This window comes from Macaca thibetana, chromosome 2 (assembly GCF_024542745.1).
Source record: "Macaca thibetana thibetana isolate TM-01 chromosome 2, ASM2454274v1, whole genome shotgun sequence".
In the NCBI taxonomy this organism is placed as follows: Eukaryota; Metazoa; Chordata; class Mammalia; order Primates; family Cercopithecidae; genus Macaca; species Macaca thibetana.
In genome coordinates, this window is record NC_065579.1 from 57,946,809 (window position 1) to 57,972,569 (window position 25,761).

At 37.9% G+C, this 25,761-nt stretch overlaps 1 protein-coding gene and 1 pseudogene across 1 annotated transcript in view; one reads left to right on the forward strand and one right to left on the reverse strand.

Annotated features, from left to right (window-relative positions):
* The window catches only part of GMPS (guanine monophosphate synthase), a 792,617-nt gene that overhangs the window by 139,576 nt on the left and 627,280 nt on the right, over positions 1 to 25,761 (forward strand). The window lies entirely within an intron of this gene.
* LOC126947518 (polyadenylate-binding protein 1-like) lies at positions 8,119 to 10,063 on the reverse strand (annotated as a pseudogene).

Consider the following 25,761-nt stretch of genomic DNA (forward strand, 5'->3'; position numbering starts at 1 on the left):
TTGCTGGTCCTTTGCTAACTGTATACCTCACACCTCATGGAAATAATGTCCAGTGAGAACTACAAGTAAAGGGCATAGCTAGGTGACCTTTGTCACTGGAAGCTTTCCAGTGCTAGTTTCTCAGGCAGGCATATGGTTTAAAAAGTCCACAATACTGTCAATCAAGTAAATGTAAACCAAAAGATAGAGAAGATTTTTCTCAGAAATTGTGCATCAGTATTTCCATATTCAAATAGTAAAATTATTCAAGATGTAAAAGGGTGACATCAAAGATGACATTTTCAATGAAAGATATGCTAAAGAAATAAATTCTGTTGTGAACACATTCTGTAAACTGTTTTCTTTAATGTGTGCCCCTCCCTGAGAGCTCTCAAAACTAGAGAGTTCTCATATATTTGAATTTCTAGTGTTTCCCTTTTGCCACCAAAATACATATATACACTTTCTCACCCCCATTCCCCAAATAAAAGTAGCCTCAAATTTACCTATCAGAGTCCAAGTACACCTTAAATATTGAGGAAGCCTAGCTAATTCTCTCCACATGCTGACAGTTTCTACTGCTTGAAGCTCAGGTGAGTCCCCAGGAACCCCAGTTTTCTGAAACTGTACACAGAATAGCAGAATGACACTTCTCCCCAACACCCATTCTGTGCAGTCTTTGAAAAATATAAATCTAAGGTCGAGTAACTGAAAAGCACAGAGGACAAACAGCTAAGTAATAGCACTTTATAAACTACTCAGAACTCCTGAATAAACTGTTTTAAATACTAAAGTTGTTAGCTATAAAAGAGCAACTTAACAAAAAAACAAAAAGTCAAAGGAGCAAAGAAAGTTAACAAACAACTTAACAAAACAAACAACAACTTAACAAAAAAAAGTCAAATCACCATGCTTGAAGAACAGAACTGCCCTCGGCCTGTACAACATGTGCTTTGTTACAAGGCTTACTTTGTTCTCCTAGCCCTTGGGGTGTGTGTGTAGCTCCTGGACCTGTGCTCGCCTCATAGCCAACATGGCCCCTGCTAGTAGGAAAGCAGTGGCCCAGCACAGTGCTCTCAGGGGCTGGGGTGCCGGAGTTCCTCCTTAGCCTCACAAGTCAGAACACTAGGAGACACCACAGAATCTGGAAGAGTCATTCCAGGGGCAACTCAGTCTACACCCAACCCTTCTCATCTGCATCCTGGTTCCTGAAACTGTTATAATAGGAGACAAAATCTTTCATTCTGTAGATAATGTTATAACTTACAGATTTGCAGTTTTGTTTTTATTGTATACCAAATTTCTTTAAATATTAGAGTCTATTTTCCAACATTTTATTATGAAAATTTTCAAGCATACAGCAATGTTGAGATAATTTTATATAACTACAAAATTTTTCATATATGCAGCCCTCTAGCCATCTTATTTTCTGACTTTCTTATTTGTTTCTAAATGAATTGCAGATAGCAGCTTAATTCCCTCCAAATACTTTAGTATACATATCATTAGATTAGACGCCAATATTATTTTTCGATTTTTTTCTTTCAAGAGAAAAATATACAATGAAACGTACAAATCTTAACTGTATATTCACTGAGTTTCACAAAGTGAAATTACATCTTTATAACCCAAACTCCTATCAAGATATAAAACTGCTGAAAACCATCATTCTCAGCAGACTAACATAGGAACAGAAAACCAAACACCACATGTTTTCACTCATAAGTGGGAGGTGAACAGTAAGAACACGGAGACACAGGCAGGGGAACATCACACACCGGGGCCTGTCGGAGGGTGAGGGGCAAGGGGAGGAATAGCATTAGGAGAAATACCTAATGTAGATGACCAGCTGATGGATGCAGCAAACCACCATGGCATATGTATACCTACATAACAAACCTGCACGTTCTGAACATGTATCCCAGAACTTAAAGCATAATAAAAAATGAAAAAATAAAAGATACGAAAACACCCTAAGAAAAAAGATATAAAACTGAATATATTTCTCTGGGTTGCCAGCTTTTAACCAATGACCTGTCTTTTCATGCCCTAGTAACAATGTGTTTTAAATATTTCAGCTTTAAAATATATTTTATAATCTGGGGCCAGGAGCAATGGCTCAGCCCTGTAATCCCAACACTTTGGGAAGCCTAAATGGGGCGGATCACTTGACGTCAGGAGGTCAAGACCAGCCTGGTCAACATGGCGAAACCCTATCTCTACTAAAAATACAAAAATTAGCCAGGCATGGTGATGTGCACCTGCAGTCCCAGCTACTCAGGAGGCTGAGGCAGGAGAATCGCTTGAACCTGGGAGGCGGAAGTTGCACTGAGCTGAGCTCTTCCTGCTGTATGTACTCCAGCCTGGGCAACAGAGACAAAAATGAATAAATACAGTAATAAAATCTGTATGCCTTGTTCCTTTTATTACTCTTATTTTTGTAATGATTTTGGCTATTCTGGCATGTTTAACTTTCCTTTTGAATTTTCAAATAAATTTATTTAATCCCCACCCCCACCCCTCACAGAAAAGAACGTGAAGGAGGAGGAAGTGGAGGAGGAGGAAGTGGAGGAGAAGGAAGAAGACTCCTGTTGTTATTTCTAACTGACTTGCATGAAGTATAGAGATTAATTTAGGCATGAGTAAAATGTTGTGATATTCAGTCTACCTTTCCAAGAACAGGAAATGCCTTTCCATTTAGTCAAGCCTTCTTTGACGTCCCTCGGTCATGTGTCAGAACTTCCTTCATAAAACTTTTGCACATTTCTTATCAAGTTTATTCTCTTCTAAAAATATTTTTGGTGGTTATTATGTTTTACGCAGCATACTTTTTAAAAAGTTTTAAATTATATTTTAAATTTTTGTGGGTACATAGTAGGTATACATGCTATCATACTTTTTTATATGGATTTTGTATACAGATAACAAATTTGCTTATGGTCATTAGGAATTTTTCAGTTGATTCTCTTGGGTTTTGATATATACAATCGCTATCTACAAACAATAATTTTATCTCCTCCTTTCCAATTTCCATATCTCTTTTTTTCCTTTTTAATAATAGCATCAGCTTGTACTGACAGAAGAATGCTTTCATTAGGGAGGCATTAGTGCTTTTAACAACTTTTATCTATCTCCTTATAGTCAATGATCTCTAAATATACTAAATGACCTTCCTCTTCTGAGATGGTTTTATCAATTTACCTTTTTCTAAAATTATTCCACTTCAATTTCGTTGAACAGAGTCAATTATTCCCATTTCCTCTGTATTTGTGGTAATTTCTCTATTCTTGTTTCTTATTTTGTGTAATTGTGCTTTGCTTGTTTTAACCAGTTTTACTTTTCTCTGTTTTTATTTTTATTTCAATAGGTTTTGGGGAGCAGGTGGTGTTTGGTTACATGGATAAGTTCCTTTTTTGTTTTTTGTTTTTTGGTTTTTGGTTTTTTTAATTATACTTTAAGTTCTAGGGTACATGTGCACAATGTGCAGGTTTGTTACATATATACACACGTGTCATGTTGGTGTGCTGCACCCATTAACTCGTCATTTACATTAGGTATATCTCCTAATGCTATCCCTCCCCCATTCCCCCACACCACGACAGGCCCCAGTGTGTGATGCTACCCTTCCCGTGTCCAAGTATTCTCATTGTTCAGTTCCCAACCATGAATGCGAACATGTGGTGTTTGGTTTTTTGTCCTTGTGATAGTTTGCTCAGAACGATGGCTTCCAGTTTCATCCATGTCCCTACAAAGGACATGAATGCATCCTTTTTTATGGCTGCATAGTATTCCATGGTGTATATGTGCCACATTTTCTTAATCCAGTCTATCATTGATGGACATTTGGGTTGGTTCCAAGTCTTTGCTATTGTAAGTAGTGCCACAATGAACAGACTTGTGCATGTGTCTTTACAGCAGCGTGATTTAAAATCCTTTGAGTATATACCTAGTGATGAGATGGCTGGGTCAAATGGTATTTCTAGTTCTAGATCCTTGAGGAAGTGCCACACTGTCTTCCACAATCATTGAACTAGTTTACAGTCCCACCAACAGTGTAAAAGTGTTCCTATTTCTCCATAATGGATAAGTTCTTTAGTGGTGATTTCCGAATTTTTCATACACTGTATCCAATGTGTAGTCTTTTATCCCTCGCCATCCCCACTTTTTCCCTCAAGTCCCCAAAGTCCAGTGTATCATTCTTATGCTCTTGAGTCCTCATAGCTTAGCTTCCACATATGAGAGAGAACATACGATGTTTGGTTTTCCATTCCTGAGTTACTTCACTTATAATAATAGTCTCTAATAACATCCAGGTTGCTGCAAATGCCATTATTTCATTCCTTTATATGGCTGAGTAGTATTTCATGGTGTATATATATATACACACACCATGTATATATATATACACCATATATATACCATGTATATATACACCAAAATTATATATATATAATTTTCTTAAGTGTCCTGTTTTTGCCACATCCACACCAACACTTATTATTTTTTGATTTTTTGATTATGGTCATTCTTGCAGGAGTGAGGTGGTATCACATTGTGGTTTTGATTTGCATTTCCCTGATTATTAGTGATGTTGAGCATTTTTCCATATGCTTGTTGGCCGTTTGTATATCTTGTTTTCAGAACTGTCTATTCATGTCTTTAGCCCACTTTTTGGTGGGATTTTTTGGTGTTTGTTTTGTTTTGTTTTTACTTACTGATTCGTTTGAGTTCCTTGTAGATATAGTCCTTTGTCAGCTGTATAAGTTGTGAAGATTTTCTCCCACTCTGTGGGTTGTCTGCTTTAACTAATTTTTGAAAACCAGCTCTTGAATGTATTTCTTAGTTTCTTGCTTTTTCTGTTTACATTTCATTAATGTTTCCTTTTATTTTTATTTGTTCTTTTCCTTAATTTTTCTTAGGCTTAATTTCTTGTTCTTTGTCTAGTTTTTAAAATGTGACACTTAATTTATTTGTTCTCATCTGTTCTTGTTTATCTGTGAAAACATTTAGGGTTATATATTTTTTCTCTGAACACAGCATTAGCTTGAGTTCTAACATGTAATAATTTAATTAATGGTATCTTCTAGATATTCTGACCTTTAAAATTTGATTTTCTCTTTAATCAAGAAATTGTTTAAGAGAATTTTTAAATTTCCAAGCGGTGCCAGGCACAGTGGCTCACATCTGTAATCCAGCACTTTGGGAGGCCGAGGTGGGCAGATCACCAGAGACCAGGAGTTCAAGACCAGCTTGGCCAACATGGCAAAACCCCATCTCTACCAGAAATACAAAAAATTAGGCAGGCGTGGTGGCAGGAGCCTATAATCCCAGCTACTTGGGAGACTGAGGCAGGAGAATCACTTGAACCTGGGAGGCAGAGGTTGCAGTGAGCCAAGATTGAGCCATTGCACTCCAGCCTGGGCAACAAGAGCAAAACTCTATCTCAAAAAAACAAATAAATAAATTTCCAGGTGGTATTTTGCTGTTTAAGATGATTCCACCAGCACAGTGGCTCATACCTGTAATGCCAGCTAATGGGGGCATATCACTTGAGCCCAGGAGTTTGAGACCAATGTGAGCAACATAGTAAAATCCTGTCTCTACAAAACATTCTTTTAAATTAGCTGTGCATGGTGGCACATGCCTGTGGTCCAAGCTACACAGGAAACTGAGGCGGGAGGATTGTTTGAGACCAGGAAGTTGAGGCTGCAGTGAGTCATGATTGCATCACTGACCTCCAGCCTGGGTGACAAAGCAAGACTGTCTCAAAATAAAATAAACTATACAGTAAAATGTTTTACAGAAGAAGTATTTTAATGTAAGATATATATTTATGAATCTGTTCAGGGACTTTTGTTTCCTATATGTTGGAGCTTTTCTTTTTGGTGTGATCATGGCTCACTGTGTTGGAGCTTTGTTTATAAAGTATTCCTATATAATGTAGGCACATGTATATATGCATATGTTTTTAAATACATTTTTAATATGTATTAACTACTATGCCCTAACATTGTATTTGCTACACAAATACATTGACTAGTTTATTCCTTAATTATTGTCAATTATAATAGAAGACCAAATCTCAGAGAGATTAAGCAAGATCCCTGAATCCAAATAGTAGAGCTAGGATACCTGCCAAGGTGTATGGCTGATTCCAAGGCCTATGCTCTTCCCAAACTGCATCACTAGAACCATGGAAGAAAACAAAATATGAATTATATACCATGTATAGAAAATAGATACAGCACACAGTACCACAAATAGGCAATGCGTTAGCATGTTTGAGATGCATAGTGAGAAATGTAGATATGTTATTTCACATTTCATAAAAGCACAAGGTTTTTGTAGATTTCAAAAGCAGAGAATACGCCAGGAAAATCATCATTCTGCTCTTAACATTGTTTCAGATTTCCAGGTATTTCCTGAAAGAGCTTTCTTTCAATATTTCACTCTCACCATCAAGAAATTCTTCTTCATACTTTATCTATTACTTCATGCTGAGGTTTAGCCATCTCTTTGGGATTCTTTAGAGATAGAGAATAGCTGGTCCCTATTTTCGACATAATAATCCCTCATAAACTTGAAGCCTTCCATAGTAATCTTGTCTCTGGGATACATAATCCTAATTCCTAAGTCCTATCTTTTTTTTTTCCAAATATTTTCTTTAAATGTGGTTATTTTTATGCCTGGAGAAAAAGATGATATTTATATTGTCCACATCCTTTTTCAATTTTATTGAGTGTTAAGGGGCTATTGCATAGTGAGATGGTAAAAGTTGCACTATGACTGATGTATGGTGCCTGAGTCTGTTCATGTCTCCCAAGGTCTTTTAACCTAGGTAATAAGGTTCTGGGCACTTGCTGTCCGTATCTCACACTCAAGGTGCTGAGGAAAATCAAAACTGCCCATGTCCAAGAAAATTATGAGAAAAGCATGTAAATAGAGAAATTCGAGGGAGGAGTAGTGTTTTTGTATGAAGTGCAGGTATCCTTACTAAAAAAAAAAATTGTTTTACTTAATAGGTAGCATACAAAAGAAATAAAATGAATGCCTGGGATCTATAATAGCAGAGTATGTGTTTTCATAAAGACAAGAAAAGAAAGATAGGTCATCAAAAGCTTTTCTCACTTCAAAACTCTAGAATGATTTCTGAGTGATGGGCATTTCTAGAGATCATGACAATAGCAGAAATCTAATAACATAATTATGGAAGAACAAAAAGATGGAGGTGTTTATTGGGACTGAGTTACTGTACAAAAGAACCACAATTATGAAAGTGAGTTATAAAAATTCTGTTTCCCAGGGTCTATAAACCATCAATGCTAAGGGAATTACTTGAAAGAATAAATTAATTCTGTATTGCATCACAAATATTAATAAGAGATAACAATAATCAAGAGCTTTACTAGATGCCAGGTGTTGTTTTAGGCACATGACATGCATTAATCTAATTCTCACAACATTCTCCCACATAAGGTTTCTTAACCCAATTTTACAGATAAGAAAACTGAGGCAAAAGAGGTTAAATTATCTGACAAAAGTCACAATGGAGGTACAAGAAGGATTTGGAATTCTAACACAAGTAGTCTGGCCCAAGGGTCTTTGGTCTATCAATGTCAGAAGATGATTTTAGCTAGGACTGAGCTATTGAATCTACCAATTCATCAAAACTGACCATTCTCAAAGGTTCAGATAAATGAATTGTAATTTCAATGTTCTCTAGTACTATAGTCGTAGGTATGATTAAGAGAGACCATGCCCATAGGTGAATACTTTTTTCACTATTTAAGGAATTTTTATTGAAGCAAGAATTTTATAATCCAAATTACATTTCCTTGCTCAGTTATCAATTCTGTTACTTAAAACAGAACTGACATTTTGAGCCATTCCACAGTGAAGGATTACAAAATTAAAGAGAGGAATGCTTTAAAATTTTGTACTTGCTGAAAATTCTGTTTCCCAGGGTCTATAAAACATTAAATTTTTAAAATATTTTACCATTTTTTGTGGGTTTTTTTGTTTTGTTTTTAAATCAGTAAGTAATCTAGGACTAACATTACGTTTGCTAGACCTGGCATTTTCTCAGTACATAAGGTTCAAAGTTTCCCTTCCTTTTTTTATTTATTTTATATTTTGCAATTTTTTTCCATAATATTTAAGTTTTTCGATGTTTAGATATTTTTCTTCGGTGAAGCACAAGTTTCTTTTCGTGGTCCCTGATCAATTTTAAACAGTTGGAACACCAGTGGCACTGTTAACTGCTGTCTGGTACGCCTCTTTAGCTTGATGGGCTTGTAGTACAGCTACAACTTCATCGACCTTATAACAGAGACTCTGGAGACTCGAGCCTATGAAGAAGTTCTGAATTATCAGTCTCCAACAACATGCCAGTGATTTTACCAGCAAGAGTAGGATGTGTGGCTTGAATAAAAGGAAACAGCCATTCACCCAACATTTGCTTTTCCTCTTGAGGAGAGGCAGACGCCAATATGGAAGCAGTCAAAGGTTCCTGACCTTGTACATGAACAGCAGGCTGTTGCATTGTAACTTGTGGCTGTGCATTAAGATGTTGCTGAGGATTGCAAACTCCCGCAACATATTTATACTGTGCAACGGTGCAGACAGCAGGAGTAGCTGCAGTAGCTGCAACTGCAGCTGCAGGACGTGGACCCATTATCTGTGTAGATGTGTTAGCAACACACTGTGTTGCCATGACTCATGGAACCTGTGAAGAAGCTGGTCTCATAGTACTAAATGGTGGTCTAGGAGCAGCTGGGCAGGTAGCACCGGGCGTATTTTGGAATGGATGACGTCTGGCACCCTGAGCAGTCCAGCGAGGTCTTAGCTGAGCAATTTGGCTAGGAGGATGTTATGCAGCAAGGTTCTGAGACTGGGAGATAGCTGCCATGAAGTAACCTGAAGGAGGTGCTGGCTGGTAGGGGTTGATTACAGGGTTGGGCACAATTCATATACTTGCCATTCTCTGCCTATACTGGCTAGTGAGGTGAGCCTGGCACTCTCCTTTGCGCTCAGCTAAAGCTACATACCATGGCTTTGTGGCCACAATTCTACCGTTCATTTCTGTAACTGCTTTAGTGGCTTCTTCTGGGGAGGAGAAACATACAAAACCAAACACCTGCTGCGACCACCCTCCATCATAACCTTTGCACTAGTGATTGTACCAAATGGAGAAAACTTTTCTGGAGATGTTCATCATCAATACCATCATCAAGATTTTTCACATAAAGATTAACATTCTAGTATCTAGTGATCCTGTCTTGCTTCATCAGTTCAAGTTTGCGCTTAAGTTCCGTCTGCTGTTCCACGTTTTTCTGAACTCGAACAACGTAAATTTGTTTTCCACTGAGCTCCATTTCCATTAATCTCATCCACAGCTGTGTATCCTCATGCCTTTCAAAGCTTACAAATCCAAATACTGCCGATTTTCCACTTTCATCAATCATTACTTTCACACTTAAGGCAGGCCCAAACTTGCCAAACAGATCCTTAAGGCGCTCATCATCAATGTCTTCTCCAAAATTCTTGATGTAAACATTGGTGAACTCTTTTGCCCTAGCTCCAAGTTCAGTTTCTCGTTTTTTACGAGACTTAAATCGTCCAACAAATACTTTGCGATCATTAGGCGCATTCCATTCACTTTTTCAAAAGCTCTTTCAGATGCTTCCTGAAAGCATACAAATCCATAGCCCTTGGAACCATTTTCATCACAAACCACTTTACACGAAACGATGTTACCAAAAGCAGAAACTGTATCATACAGTGCTTTATTATCAATGGATCTGTCCAGATTTTTAATGAATATATTGCCTATTCCACTTTTGCGAAGTGATGGTTCACGCTGAGACCACATGGTGCGTACTGGCTTGCCCTTTATAAAATCAAAATTTACAAAGCACACTCCGCGTCCGCCGGCTGCTGGAAGTTCACATAGGCGTGGCCCAAGGAGCCGCGGGTGATCAGTTCCCTACAGACCCGGATGGAGAGGATAGGCCCGGCTACGCTGAACTCAGAGCATGGCCTCAGTCACCTCGGGGTGGAAGTCCCCCACGGAGAGCGAGGCCATGGTGTAGCTGGGGCGCTGGGGTTCCTCTCGGCACGGCTGCCCGCAGGGTCACAGGCCGCGACCTTTCAGTGACAGGAGGAGAGCGAGTGCCTGGGCCGGGAGTCGGGGGCTGGACCCGGTGGGAGGGAGTGGGGGCAAGCGCAGAGGGACAAAAATCACCCGGACTCGAAAACTACTAAATGGCCGCAGGACAGGGTAGATCCGCTGCCGCCCGCTGCCGGCTGCCGGCTGGGAGTGAGGGTGGCGGTGCCGGGTCCAGGCAGCAGGAAGGCCTTGGTCTCTTGGTTCCTTCTTGGACCTGCTGCTGGGCTGCAGGCGGGGGTGGGGTCGGTCTCGGCTGTTTCACCGGGTTATTTTATAAAAGAGGAAGAAGAAAAAAAAAGTCTCCTGAGGGGGAGAGGCGAATTTTTTGTAAAATGGGGGGCGGGGGGATGTTGTTAAACGACTTTTTTAGATTTTTATTATTTATTTTTTAATAATAAATGTGTGTTCCAAGCCCGGAGCACACACTCAGCACTCTCAACACTAACCGCCGGGTAGAAGGGCCCACAGGTGAATTTTAAAGGAGGATCCTCCATCAGATATGAACCGCTGGCTCAAATCAGCATGTTCCCTCGACCAGGCTCCTCTGGAATGCACTTGGATTTAACACACTCCAACCACAGTGGTTCTACTTTGAACTTATAGTCACACCAGTGTCTCATTCCTTTGATGGGATTATTGTATTACCTGTGTCTGCATTTGCCTCTATACCACTGGATTAAAGCTCCTAAAAAAGCAAGGATACTGCCTTCTTTATGTTTGCATTACCAAGCATCCAACTCTGTAATGTTTCTTCCCAACAAGCAGGGGCTACCCAGGCCAGTGGTCACCTGGGGCACAGAGTGAGTGCAAAGTACCTTAAACCTCTGGGATGGCTGGCATGAAAGGTCAGATGCCAGGTGCAGAGACCTGAGGATACTAACACTGAAGCCAGATAAATAGTCCAAACACCACACTGCCGAGTCCACAGGTTGAGATGGAAAAGCGGGAACAAGTGGAGCAGGAGAGAAAGTAGGCACAGGGAAAGTGGGTTAAGACCCAGAAATGCCAAAGTAAAATCAGACATTTGTACATCATCAGACAAGCATATTTCATACAATTCCCATAATAGAGCCTTTTAAATGCCACCAGTTCCTTTGTGGCTCTCTTGCCATCTTTGTCTATACAGAAGTGTTTATAAAATTGTTTCAAGGATTTTTCCTATTTCATAAAAGATAAGTGGGAAATGGAAAACTGCGGTGCACCTTATTGTAGTAAAAAAAGCACAGATCTTATAAAATTGTTACACAGATGAAAGTCATTCTATGTGCTTTACATGCTAACTCTTCAGCTTCCTTCTAGGGTTCACTGTACTTAAGCTAATTCAAGTGTAAATTTGACTTTGGAGGAAAAATATAAAGCTTTAAAACATGTAAAAATTGCTACAACAGCATCTTCAAAATGTGCTACTGAATGTAATGGTAACTACATAATTTAATCTTTCTGGTTTGCTTGTATTACAAATCTCCTTATAACATGTAAATGTCTTGTTCAACTTTCAGACATTTGACTTTCAAACAGATTTTTCAGAAACTCGTTATGTAAAAAAGTAGGAGACTCTCTGGTATAAAACTTTTAAAAATAGTGAATATTACTGTATAAGTTAGGCTAGTGGTCCTCAAACAGTGGCAGTTTTGCCCCAAAGGGGATATTTGAAATGTCTGGAGACATTTTTGATTGTCATGGCTGGGGAAGGCAGTGCAATTGGCATCTGTTGAATACAGGCCAGGGAAGCTGCTCAGCATCCTACAATGCACAGGACAATCCCCACAACAAGGATATACCTAGTCCAATATGTCAATAGTGCTAAGGTTGAGAAACCCTGATGTCGGTAAAATACAAGCTGTAAAAACACAAACAACCCTACCATCTCCGTGACTTAACACACCGTAAGTTTATTACCCTTGTAATAATCCTAGGTGGGTTGACAGTGGGGGGACTCTGCTCCTTATATATATACAGGAATCTAGGTTTTATCTATCCAGTGGCCCCCCCGACCAACCATAGGGCTTCAGAATTTTCCACCAGATCTTTCTGGAAAGCCAAGAAAGAAAAGGGGCCTTTAGAGCAACGCATGGGAGACCTTTTGGGCTCTTGCTGAAGGTGGTATCAATTCTACCCACTTTCCATTGTCCACAAGTCAGTCACATGCCTGTGTCTAATGCCAAGGGAGGCGAGGAAATGTAGTCTAGCTGTGTGTCCAAAATGGGGAAACAAGTTTGATGAGTATCTACCCAGTCTCTGCCACTATGTCTTAGTTATCTTTGTGTCTAACAAAATGCTTTGCTCACAGGTGCTCAATAACAATAAATTAACTATTAACACCAAAAACTGTTCGTTAGTACAAACCAATATTGTCTTTTTTTAAAAAATAGGAACTAGAATCTGAAACTAACATTTAATATGAGGTCTCCTGCAAATTTTATTTTAAACAATGCATGTCTTACTAAAATGAAATATGATAATACGATAACCAGATTTTTGAGCATTATGTTTAAAATACAAGTATATATATCATTTGATGTTTATTTCATATTTTGTGTTTTCAAACTCTGATCTATATTAGCTAACATAACTTATGTTTCTTATCTAATTTAAAAATTTCTTCTTTGTAAATTTTTAATTGCTCAAATTTTTAAATATAAAGCATGCAGCATTTTACACAAACAGCAAAATAACAATTTTTGTAAAATTAATGTGCAATTAGATATTGGCTTTCTACATACTATTCTTACAAGGAAGAGAGACAAAACAGCAACCATAACCAACAGAATAATGTTGTAAGTATTTTGACCTTTTGACATCTTTAGAGTTATTTTTAAAGCAATTACTTCCACGTGCCTCCTTCTTTTAAAAAAAAAAAAAAAAAGAAAAAAAGGGCTAACATATAAATGGTGAGTCTTGTGTCATATCCCTAATGTCAGCAATCTGGCATTTCCAGGTCCAAATGAATGTTTATTTCTAAAAGGAAGAAAAATAAAATTTAATACCATCAGAGGGTAAATCTAATTACCAGGCAACCACCTTTTTAACCAACTATATTGACATAGTTCTGAAATTAACAATTGGATTTAGTTTAGCAATGAATAGTGTTGGATAGATCAAACACAACCAGATTCAACAACTTCTATTCCGTATTTCCCTTCATTCCTTTCTAAATTCCCAAGTTCCTCTCACTAATGGACTGCTTATGATATGCTAAGGAGTCCATCAACAGTATAGAGTAAGGGTAGAGAAAGAATGTGATCATGATGAAATTGCTGCATTCCATTGCAGAGGTGATAAAAATGCAGGGCACCTCATAAATATTTCTGACCCATTTGCTTAGAGGAATGGAAGTATTTATGGTTAGGAAATCTCTGGCTATAAAAAAGCATTCCAGTTTATTCTATGCTATCAAGTAGCCTTTTGTTAAAGTAGAGTTTTATGGGTAGGTTATTACTGGGAAACCTGCCCTTGGAACATTAGTAATGCAATAAATTCCATCCAGCCCATCTCGGCTATTTTGGGAATAACTATGCCTAAATGAGCCAAATGCATTTCACCAAAGATATTCAGAGGCTTATATATGATCTTCTTGGTCCTTGTCTTTTTGAGATTAGTAATGGTAGAAATATTCATCAGAGGAGGGTTTTTTTTTATTTAAAGAATTTTAATCAAAATATGACACAAAAAATTACCTAAACAAAGATTTGTAGTTAAAGAAGTTAACTGATCTTAATTAGCTATAAAATCACATTGAAGCTCATGAAAATAGCATGTGGGATTCATGAAAATATTTTCCTATCTTGAATCCTTTGGTATGAAGTTTATGTCATATGTTTTCAAAATTGTATGGGCATTCTGAAATCTATATATGGTGCATTTCTGGTTTGCTTTCAAATTAGGCTATAAACTCATTGCCATAAGGGATTGAGTACAAGAGGCAGTTCACCTTTGAAGTCAGATGTCTTGGGTTTCAGTAATGGCTCTTCCACTTAATAGCTGTGTGGCCTTGGGCAAATTACACAGCAATCCTGTGTCCTACTCTCCTGCATTATAAAAGAAGGACAATAAAAGTACATATTTTAGAAGATTAAGTTATTGCAAATAATGTTCTTAGAGTAGTATCTGGCACATAGTAAACCCCCAATAAGTGTTTGCTACTATTATGGTTATTTTCCTTCTCTATGTTCCCACTCACAGCATTCAGCAGATTATTGGCCCTAAAGGAGGCACTTGGTATATATTTATTGAATAAATCAGTGATAGCATATCTTACATGGTTATCTTACTTCCGTGAGACACATGGTAGTATCCTAGTATGGGAAGTGGGAGGGACTGGGAATCAGAGAGAACCAATAATCCAGTTTATTAGAAATATATGGCTACAAAGCTTCCAAAGAAAAAAAATCGACATATAACATTTTCTTGCTAATTAAGTTTTGTTTTTTTCTTCCGTTAAATGAAGACAAGAATATTCTTATAAGATCATTGTAAAAATTAGGAACAATTATGGTGAGCATTGGCAAAAATGTTTGACACTCAATAAATGATCATTACTACTAACCTGTGCAGGTTGACAGTATAAAAAATGACAACACTGTCGACAAATATGATTCCTTCACTCCACTACATTTGTAAATATCTACCCAGTACAAGGCAATGTGCTGGTGACTGGGGATGGAAAGATAAAAAGACATGATTTCTGTGTCTCATACTATGCTGATGTTATGCCCAGACCGTTTGTTCCCCAAAGAAGACCACCAGAGTCCAGAGTCAAAGCCAAGTGGCAAGGATCTTTACTGCAAGTTCGAACTTGGTCCCTCCATTCCACAGCGTACAAGAGGGCCCCGAACAATGCGAGTGCTTGCTTTTTATAGCCCGATGTAAACAGGATATGTAAAGTTACAGGGGAACAAGGTAATTCTCTCGGTTACAGCACATTTAGCATTTTTTATTGGTTCCCGCTGTGTCCTTATCGGGGCTTTCCTAGGTGGTGTTTTTCTGAAGTTTGAGAGAAATATGGAGGAATGTGTTTGTGCTGGGCTCAGAAAGTTGGGAGATATATGGGGGATGTGCCTCATTCCTTTCACTGAGAAGTAAGATTTTTTTTTAAGGTGATAAAATAGATAATTTCATACAGAAGCATAAATTTTCTTTTTATCTTTTTTTACCTTTTTTTTTTTTTGTAATTGTAGAGATGGGGTTTCACCATGTTGCCCAGGCCAGTCTTGAATTCCTGAGCTCAAGTGATCTGCCTGCCTTAGCCTCCCAAAGTGCTGGGATTACAGGTATGAGCCACTGTGCCTGGCCCAGATAAATTTTTTAAGGTGACCCAAGAATAAGTGGAAAGGCAGAAACATAGATCAATAACCTTATTGTAGTAGACCATGGCCAGGCCTGTTTCATCAAAACCTTGAGGAGGTACAACATTACGGTAAAATATTTCAAACTGGGTTACATTATAAGATGCTCTATAGATGCTAGATGCCTCAGTGGTACTAAGTTGTACTCAAAAATTTGTAAATCTGGTACCAGGAAGATGGTAACATGGTTTAAAATTGAAATGTGTCCTTTTTTAGTATAGACCCCTATGTGCTGATATGTACCCACCTACATTCTCCCAGCACATAAGGTGTTATCAGGCAGTCAGCTGCCAGGGGCAGCTTCTTCAACATAGTAGACCCTTTCCTCCATGTGGACTACTGAGGCCACCAGACAGCCGCATGCCTGCATGAGAAACAAGGACAGTGCCAGAAAGCTCAATACACTCACACCACCACAAATCCTTGAGTGCATGAATCTGTAAGTGAATCTGAATCCGTGAATCTTTGCATTCTCGCAATTGCTTGTTTGCTGGTTAAAAAGTCAAACACAGAGAAATGCATTTTGCTTAAGAAAGTTGTGTTGCTCAAGATATAATTCTCATCAATCTTCAAGTGCAGGACAGCTTATGTTGTCTGGCTCATCTTATAGAAGAAACTGAAAGAAGTACAAATCATTTGCACATTATAGCAATTTTCAATGCACTGAAAAAAATAAAGTTTTGGGTTCCATTTACAAAGCTAGAAAGTTTCAAAAATATTATAGTCAAAAAACAAAACTGTAGGTCAGCATTTTCAAAACTTATCCACAAACCTTTTTCTGATAGATGTTAATGAATGGCCACATAAAAAAAGATTTTGTGATCTAATAATTTAGATCAATGCTATGCACGATATCCCTTTCTTGAAGACTCATAATACATTTTTATACAAAAGGTTTTGAGAAGTCCTACAGTATACAAACAATTTAACAAAGAATTTCCCAAACTTGTTTGACTCTAAGCTCTCACTCTCTTTTTTATGCCCCATAACATTTTCTACAACCAAAGAAAACATGGTGAAATAATAATAACCAAATCAATTTGGAAACGTATCAGATTTCATCAGGACAACAGACATAGGCCATATTTCCTGCCTGTAAGTATTAATAATGAATATGTAACACCTCATAAATCTGACAAATACTTAGATGATTCTTCCATTTATTCATTCATGTGTTAAATTATCATTTAGCTATTTCAAGGGGTGTATTATTCCCTTAAACATCAGCATTAATACAATTTATATTTATGTATGGTTTTTCTTCATTGGCTCTGAGAGACACAAGTAAAATGTGGAAGAGCTGGAATTGGCCCCAGAGAAAAACGTTGATCAACCAGGTTAGAGAAGGTAAGAAATAAAAATTATTTTCTGAAACTTCTAACCAGAGTCCCCTGATATTTAATGTCCAAGTGGAAGCATAGATTGAATAGAATGGGCTTCCAATAAAGATTATGGAAGCCTAGTAAAATTCTTTTAAAAGGCTACTCACTGAACTCTATAAATAGTATGTGTGTCTCCCATGCTATTGGAACACTTGGCTCTTTTTTCCCATGCCATAACCATGGTGCCTTTTCGCTAGGTTCATGTTGGCAGGGCAGGCTTTAGCTGCAACTGCTTTCATATAGCCTTCATAGTGGGTGTTAATGACACAGTATTCTTTACCCTAGTCTCAACACCATGACTCTAATACTATCAATTCATACAGATGTCTGGCGTTTGATAAAAGAAAGTATCTATTATACAAACTACATTGGGCTAAAACATATTGGGCTTGGAATAATCCAAATTAAAGGTGTCAAATATTACATTCTATGTACACAAATTTTGGGAGCTTCAGTTTAAAATAAATTTTAAAATGCATCTGTATTTCAATTCTGCCTAGCCATGATTTTGTTTCATAAGACAAAGTTATGCATTCTTCCACTTACTAGAGAAATAGAATTACTATTCAATTGGTATATATACGCAACAATTGAAATTTCAGGCTGTCATTTTGATGTAAAATCCATTTTGTTTGCTAATTTCTAAATCTTGTAAAAGATCATAACCAAAACCCCAACATTTCTTTAAAAGCCAGATATCAATTATCTCAGTTGAATATCTTTTTTGGCTTAGTTAAAAGGTGGACAAAAGTTGCCAAGTTCAATTATGACCTAAAAAAACTCCAAATATTTACAAAATAGAAAAATGGACTTTTCATCCGGGGCATGGACACATGAACTGGTACTAATTAACACCAGCTTAGGCTATCTCTTTGAAGGTTTCATTGTTTTTTTATGTTTGTCATTTGAATCACAACAATGAAAAAATAAATAATTAATCATAAGACAAAAATCCAGTTACGTATGTGTTCAGCTACATGAATTATTTCTTGTGGAACCAAGGTCAAGCATTTTAATGTTTCATTCTAATGAAGATAAGAAAGGCAAGTGAGCTAAATCATACATAGACACAATTAAAAGGCAAGGATTATTATACTGAGCAGTATCTTGTAATAGTTTAAAGACTGCTCCGATATGATGTCAAAAGAGGGAATGAGGATTTTCTTTTTTGTGTTTTTTTGTTTGTTTGTTGTTTGTTTGCTTTTTGTTTTTGAGATGGAGACTTGTTCTGTCACCCAGGCTGGAGTACAGTGGCATGATCTCAGCTCACTGCAACCTCCCCCTCCCGGGTTCAAGCAATTCTCTGCCTCAGCCTTCCGAATAGCTAGGATTACAGGTGCCTGCCACCACGCCTGACTAATTTTTGTGTAGTTTTAGTAGAGACGCGGTTTCACCATTTTGGCCAGGCTGGTCTTGAACTCCTGACCTCGTGATCTACCTGCCTCAGCCTCCCAAAGTGCTGGGATTACAGGCAGGAGCCATGGTGCCCGGCCCGGGAATGAGGTTTTAAAGATACTTGCAATAAGTAAAAGCAGTCATTTTTACCCAGAATTATAAAATTACACCTATGCATTCTTTTTTTTTTTTTTAAGGTACTAGACACAGAGTGAAAAATACAAACACTTAATGTAATAGATTAAGATTCTGTGCATCTAACACTCACTTTTTCAGAAGAGTTCATCTTACTAGGGATCCAATGTAGACATTAGAGAAGATGCTTACAATATTAAATGGGAAAAGGGTCTTGTCTTTGGTCTGTCCCTGCAAAACAGAGGCTTCGGCTGAGATTAGCCTGCAAGGAGGCTTACTGGGAAGGGCTCTGGGGAACAATACCTGTGAGGTAGAAAAGAAAGCAGGACTGAGTAGAGAGGAAAAGGGTGAATGATGATTGGCAGTGACCAAGGTCTTGGCTGAGCTCCCATGAATTGTATGGAAAGCCATAGAAGTGGGACGGCCCCTCAGAGTTGTCCAAACCTGAGGCAAGGGAACGAGGCCTTTGTACCTCCACGCTGACCAGTCAAGTGGATCGTACTCAGAAGGGGATAGAAACTGAGCCAAGACCACCCCTTTTGGCCAACAGCAGTGCCTGAGGAAGGACTCAGCTATGAACAGTAAGCATGCAGCACTCAGGGCAGCTGGTGGAACAAAGGGGTCCTGGGTGGTGTACAGAGCATCCACTGCCAGTCCCTAGAGTGGGGACTGTTACTAATAGGTAACACTGAGCTGCAAGAATTCCTGACATTAGTAAAATGCAGTGTGAACTTCATTTTATGCTTGTCTACTCAGGTAAAATCCAAAGAAGAGAACTCATCAGGACAAAAAAATAAAAGCTGGAGTATAAGTTTAGGAAGAACAAAAATAAGTGTAATGCAATTCTAAGATAACTGACATCTGCAGAAGTCTCACATTAGGCATGTATTTAGATTCTCTCCCTCCCACACATGCATATATACATTATAGACCTTGTGATCCTTAAGTCAAGAAAATTTAGTCCAGCAATATTCCTGGTCAGAGAAATATGACATCACACTCATAAACAAACATCAAATGAAGAACTCTCCATGTTCTCTCTTATTCAGGGCAGAATGAAAACCACACACTTGCAGATAAGTAATATGAATGTGGAGGGGCTTTGGCTTAGCAACAGCTTTTTATTTCCCCTATTATTGTGTTGGCCGCTGAAAAGGTCCCAAACAGCTAATTCAAATAAAATGTAAAATGTTTGCTCCCTGTTTCTTATTTCTCATTGTCTTCACTGCATTTCAACTGGAATGTTCTGCTACCATCTTAAACTTAAAATGGCCTATGCCAGCCTCCTCACCAAATTTATTCCGAGAGTTTTTCAAATTAACAAACTGTAATACAGATAAGATAGATGCATGATGCTCTAAGTTGCATATCCACTAAAACAAACCTGAAAAGCAGAAAATAATTAGTTGTTTTTGAGTCAAAGGTACAAAATGTTAGAAATTACATTGATTTTTCCCCAGTTTTATTGAGGTATACCTGACAAATAAAAATAGTATATATTTAAGGTATGCAATGTGACTTTCTGACATATGTCATACGTTGTAAAATGACTACCACAATCAAGCTAATTAACATACCCATTATCACACATAATTACCATTTTGTGTATGTGTGGTGACAACACTTAAGATAAACGCTCTTAGCAAATTTCAAGTATAAAATAGAGTATTATTCATTATAGTCAGCATACTGTACATTAGATCGCCAGAGCTTCTTCATCCCGTGTAACTGAACCTTCATACATTTTCATCATTATTTCCCAATTTCCCCACCTACCCCCCGGCTCCCAGCAACGACCATTCCACTCTCTGAGTTTAGCATTTTTAGATTCCATATAAAAGTAAGATCATGCAATATTTGTCTGTCTCTGGCTTATTTCACTTAGCATAATGTCCTTCCAGGTTAATCCATGTTGTCAAAAATGATAGGATTTCCTTTTTTTTTTTTTAGGCTGAATACACACACACACACACACACACCACATTTTTAATCCACTCATCTGTTGATGAACACTTAGGTTGTTTCCATATCTTGGCTATTGTGAATAATGCTGCAATGAACGTGTGTGTGCAGATAGGTCTTTGAGATACTGATTTTATTTCCTTTGGATATACCACCCGGAAGTGGGATTCCTGGCTTACATGCTAATTCTGTTTTTATTTATTTTTATTTATTTTTTATATTTATTTATTTATTTATTTATTTTTTTTTTTTTTTTTTTTTTTTTTTTTTTTTTTTTTGAGGCATGGTCTTACTCTGTCACCCAGGCTGGAGTGCAGTGGTGTAAACACCATTCACTGCAGCCTCAACCTCCCAGGCTCAAAGGATCCTCCCACCTCAGCCTGCCAAGTAGCTGGAAGAACAGGCTCACACCACCACATCCAGCTAGTTTTGTTTTTTCTTGGTGGAGATGGGGTCTTGCCATGTTGCTCAGGCTGGCCTGGAACTCCTGGACTCAAGCGATCCTCCAAACTAGGCCTCCCAAAATGCTGGGATTACAGGCCTGAGCCACTGCCCCTGGCTTATTTTTAAGTTTTTGGGGAATCTCCATACAATTTTTCCTTAATGGGTGTACCAATGTATGTTCCCACCCCAATGTTCAAAGGCTCCCTTTTCTCCACAGCCTCATTTGTTTTGTCCTTTAGATAACAGCCATCCTAATAGGTGTGAAGCGATAGCCCACTGGGAGTTCGAATCATGTTTCTCTGATGATTAGTGATGTTGAGCACGTTTTCATATACCTGTTGGCCACTTGTGTATTTTCTTTTGAGAAATATCTATTCAGGTTCTCAGTTCATTTTTAAATCTGTTTATTTTGGTTTTTGCTATTGAGTTGTTTTCATTCCTTATATGTTTAGGATATCAATTCCTTGTCAGATAAACAAATTGCAGATATTCTCTCCTGTTCTGTAAGCTGCCTTTCAATTGATTTTTAGTGACACATAGTTTTTAAGTAGAAGCGTAGGTGAAAAATAAATTGTGCATTTTTTCTCAACCAGAAACTTTTTCTTTTTTCAAGGCTAATATACACAGATGGTTTCAGAATCATTCATACCTAAAATATATTGAACAAGCTTTGATGCATAAAACACACAGTTTCACAGCAAGAAAGAATCTTAGATAACCTATTTCAACCTACCCATTTTACAGATAAGGAAAGAGAGGCCAGAAATGGAAGTCACTCAGCAATGGACCTAGAGTTAATTAGTAGCCACTGCCACACAGAACCCAATTCTCAAAACAGTGTTTTTTTGTACAACAATAAGCTCCATTGACATTTCAGGAAGTTTCAGTGTGTCCTTGTTTTCTATCATCACTGTAATTAATTAATATTTAATCTGATAGGAGATTGTGGTTCCTAATGTCCTGTTCAATACTAATGTTAAATGTTTAAACTGCTTTAGCTTTTGGTATACAATACATAAAACTGTGGTCAGATTTTATATCTTGGATAAACCTTGTTCCATATTTTGTATAAGTCATAAAGCCGGGAAATGTGCTTACCTGGTCACAAAAGTTAAATGCATTGAATACACGTTCTTTACATAGGCCCCACACCCATGGAAAAGAGCTGACCCCATGAGACTCAAGTGCTGAGGGAAGTGGCAGCTCTAATAACCTCCAACAATGTTCTGCCTGGAAAGAGGTTTGCAGCTTAAAAGGATGCATGGCCTAAAGCCAGCACTGATCACATAGCATGAAAAAATTAAAACCAGGATCGGGTTTCAAATTCTGAAAGGCATTTTAAATGACTGGCTGACCCTGCTTTGTAATTTTCATTATTGTTTTCCTACTTTATTCAGAACAGGATTTTGTGTTAGAATTTTAAAAGGAATACAAGTAGAAAAAAAATCCATAACCATACATCTTCCCAGTCTCTAAAAGTTCTCTTTATTTATTACTTTTTGCTTTTATTCTGGATCTTACAAGGAAAAATTATATGCATGTATATATATGTATGTGTGTGTGTGTGTGTGTATATATATATGTGTGTGTGTATATATATATCCTCTCACATTTCACATTTTATCCTCATTTCCAGACATGATACACTGTTGGCTAACATATTTTATATATTATCTATGGCAGATTAGCTTATTCTCTGCCTATGAAGGGCAAGTTAAAAGTTCAAAGCCAGTAAGAGTCGGTTCACCCTTTACTCTGATCTGTGACCCTAGACAGTGTTCCAGAAACTAATTATCCCTTTAATAAAAAACAATAGGAAAGCCCCATGCAACAGTGAATGGCCTCCTAGCACTACTGGAAAATATCTCCAATGACATGTCTTCATCTAGAGGCCAGCAGCACCTTCTTTACACACAACAGGCAGTAACACATTTCTTTAAAACCAACTGCATTCCATGCCTTACCCTGGACCCTGGGAATGCAGCAAGGAGAAAGTTAGAGCCAGTGCCTGCCTTCGTCGAACTGCATTCTAAATTCTGCTTCTTCCAGGAAGTCTGTTGAAAATTTCAGATAATCTTGATTTCTTTCTTCTCTGAGTTTCTGTAGCACTTAGAATCTATAACTGAATATAAGACCACTTTATACTGGTATTTTATGTGTTTCACGTTTACTCATCCAGGCAACACTAATCTCCTTTGCCCATTGAGATTATAAATGCCTTGAAATCAAAGAACTTTTTAATTTTCTGTTATACATAATGCTTAACAAAACAAGAGTAGTCACTCCGATTTAATGTTGCCTTTTTATTGCTGTTAAGTAGCTTAAAAAGTTACAGGCAAAAAAGACTAAGCAATTTTAAATACAATTGGGAGGACTTTGAATGACGCAAACTAGTAAATAATATATTTATACATAAATATTTAATTCACAATCTCTCTATAGTAGTCAATGAAAAAGCAAATTCTTATCACTGTATATGCATAGGAAAAAGAGATCGATACCAAAATAGTATGTTAAATCATATGAAATTGTGGGTTTTGTTGTCCAATAGGTCCATACGGTTAAACATAATATAAATTCAGCTTCGTTATAGGTGGAATTAAATTTTATTCATATTTTAAGGAACTTTATTTTCCTATAGTAAACATTTATTTTTAATTAGAAAAACAATTTAAAATTACTCTGATTTGTTAAATATACTAATAAGGCATTCCTTTTTGAAATCTGTGAAAAGATGGCTCGGTCACAGCAAGTCTGACATCTAGCCTCCTAAAGACTTGGTGGGATTTGCTGCCTTAGATCCAGCTCAACTGTCCTTGAAAAGGTGGCTCTTTGGTGTCTAACCCCCTCTAGTGAGCAGATTGTGAACACTCAATCTATTCTTGTAATTACATTTGAAAATAGAGGACCTCTGCAATTGACGCCAGCATTATTACTAATAGTTTTTAGTTGCAGAAAATTATGATTATGAGTGTGAATTTCTAAAGGAGCTCCGTTTTCACTTTTTTATAAGTCAAATGAGTCCAGTGTTTCTATTATTATTAGATACAGCCTTTACCTTCAATTCAATTTGAATTGCAAACACTCAAGATAAAGAACGGTATAACATTTAAGAACATCAGGGTTAACTGGACTATCTACCACCCTTCTAATTTCAATGCAACCAGTCTGTATTACCTACAGCACATGCCACAGGGATAATGCCCACGTGACTGACAGGAAGAACCAAATACATAGTCTAGACCAGGAGAGCTGGGCGTGATCATTAAATGCTACACAATGTAGCTGGGGCCTGTGCCACATGGCTTTCAACATTAATATTTATTCAGAAATTGGATAAATGTCATTCATGTATATAAATTCAATATAGCCAGTTGGTTCTTGGCATTTTAATTGTTATTCTTCCTTTGAACTATTGCTGTGAGTTTAGATTTATTGTGCAAATTTCAATTTGATGAATTAAATAAATAAATGAACATCTAAAGATATGTATTCATTTATAACTTGAACCTCACTCACTCCTAAATTTACTATCCATTACTTTCTGAGGTTGAATTTCTTCCGGTAAAGACCTTTTTTTAGCACCATTCCCTGGGTAACTTCCCTTTCCCCCAAGAAGATCCCAAGCAGCAACTCTTCCCATCTCTTGTTTCTCTTTAAATTGGGAGGGCTCTTTGTGATACAAGCTGCAGGCTGAAACCATCTCACCTTACCTATTTGTGTTGGTTCAACACATATTTACTATAGTCCTACTGTAAAAATCTGGATCAATATTCTAGTTCTGAGCAATTATCCTGTAAATCCTGCCAGGTGATGAGAATAAATAGGATGCCCATCACCCAAAGGTTTCCTTTTGGGGAAAGTAAGACCCAGGGAGCTAACCAAAGCCAAGCCCCATGCACCCAATCTTAGCAAGCATAACTATAGCCACCAGTTATCTAGGTGTGTCACAAGGCATTCTTTCCTCTCCTTTCCTTGTTGGAGGAAGATGCAATTCCACTGCTTCACCTTAGCATTCAGCCTGTGATAAGGGGTCCATGCAACCCCTCCAAGACACATTTTTGTCCCAAACTCTATTCCAAGCTTCACATCAAAGTCCTAGGAAAGAAAACTGGATCTAAGGGATCCAGAGGTAGACAATAACAGAGGTTAAAAGGCACAGCTCAGGTGAACATGGCTAATTCCTACTGATTAAGCCAAGCCTCTCATTTCATGGATAAAGGTCATGCTAGTATCCATGGCATAAATGAGGTCTAGGGAACTCCAAGGCTTCTGACAGTAGCGGGGGATAGAGACATAGATGAGAGTGGATAATTCCTATTCTTGAGGCCCTCCCTGCTTCATGGGTGCAAGCCTTTTTGGCACCCATGGGTGGTGGCTGCCAAGGTCGCCAGGACTCAGGGATGCAAGGATGAAGAGGGAAAAAGGGTGCTCTTCCTTCTCTCCCTCACATACCGCAGGTATTTGCTCGGAAGAGAAGGGAACCAGCGATGTCTGCTCCCCTCTTTCTAGACGGGTAGCCATTCATCTTCAGTCTGTACCCCTTTCAAATGCATCCTGAACCCCTGGGACTCCTTTGAAATAACACCTTCTTTTTTCCTTTCTCCTCCTCTGTCCTCTCTCCACTGATAGGTAACTGTGTCTCCACACTACAGGACACTCCCCTCAGATGCATCCTCCAAACTGGAAAGAGTTAATTTCCCAAACCTTAAACTGGTGGATTTAGGATCGGGCTCAGCAGAAAGGAACCCAGAAGCCCAACATATTGGCAAAAAGACAAAGGTTTGTTACCAGTCAGGCTTTTGGCCTCCCTCTCCCTGTGCAAACTGGTAAAAGGCCTCGGGATTTTTGAGCTGTCCTCACGCTTCCCCTTGTTTCATTTTGATACATGTTTTCTAATAACCGGGTTTGTCTCTTTTTGCCCTCAGGCCATCAAACCCCTAATGGTCAT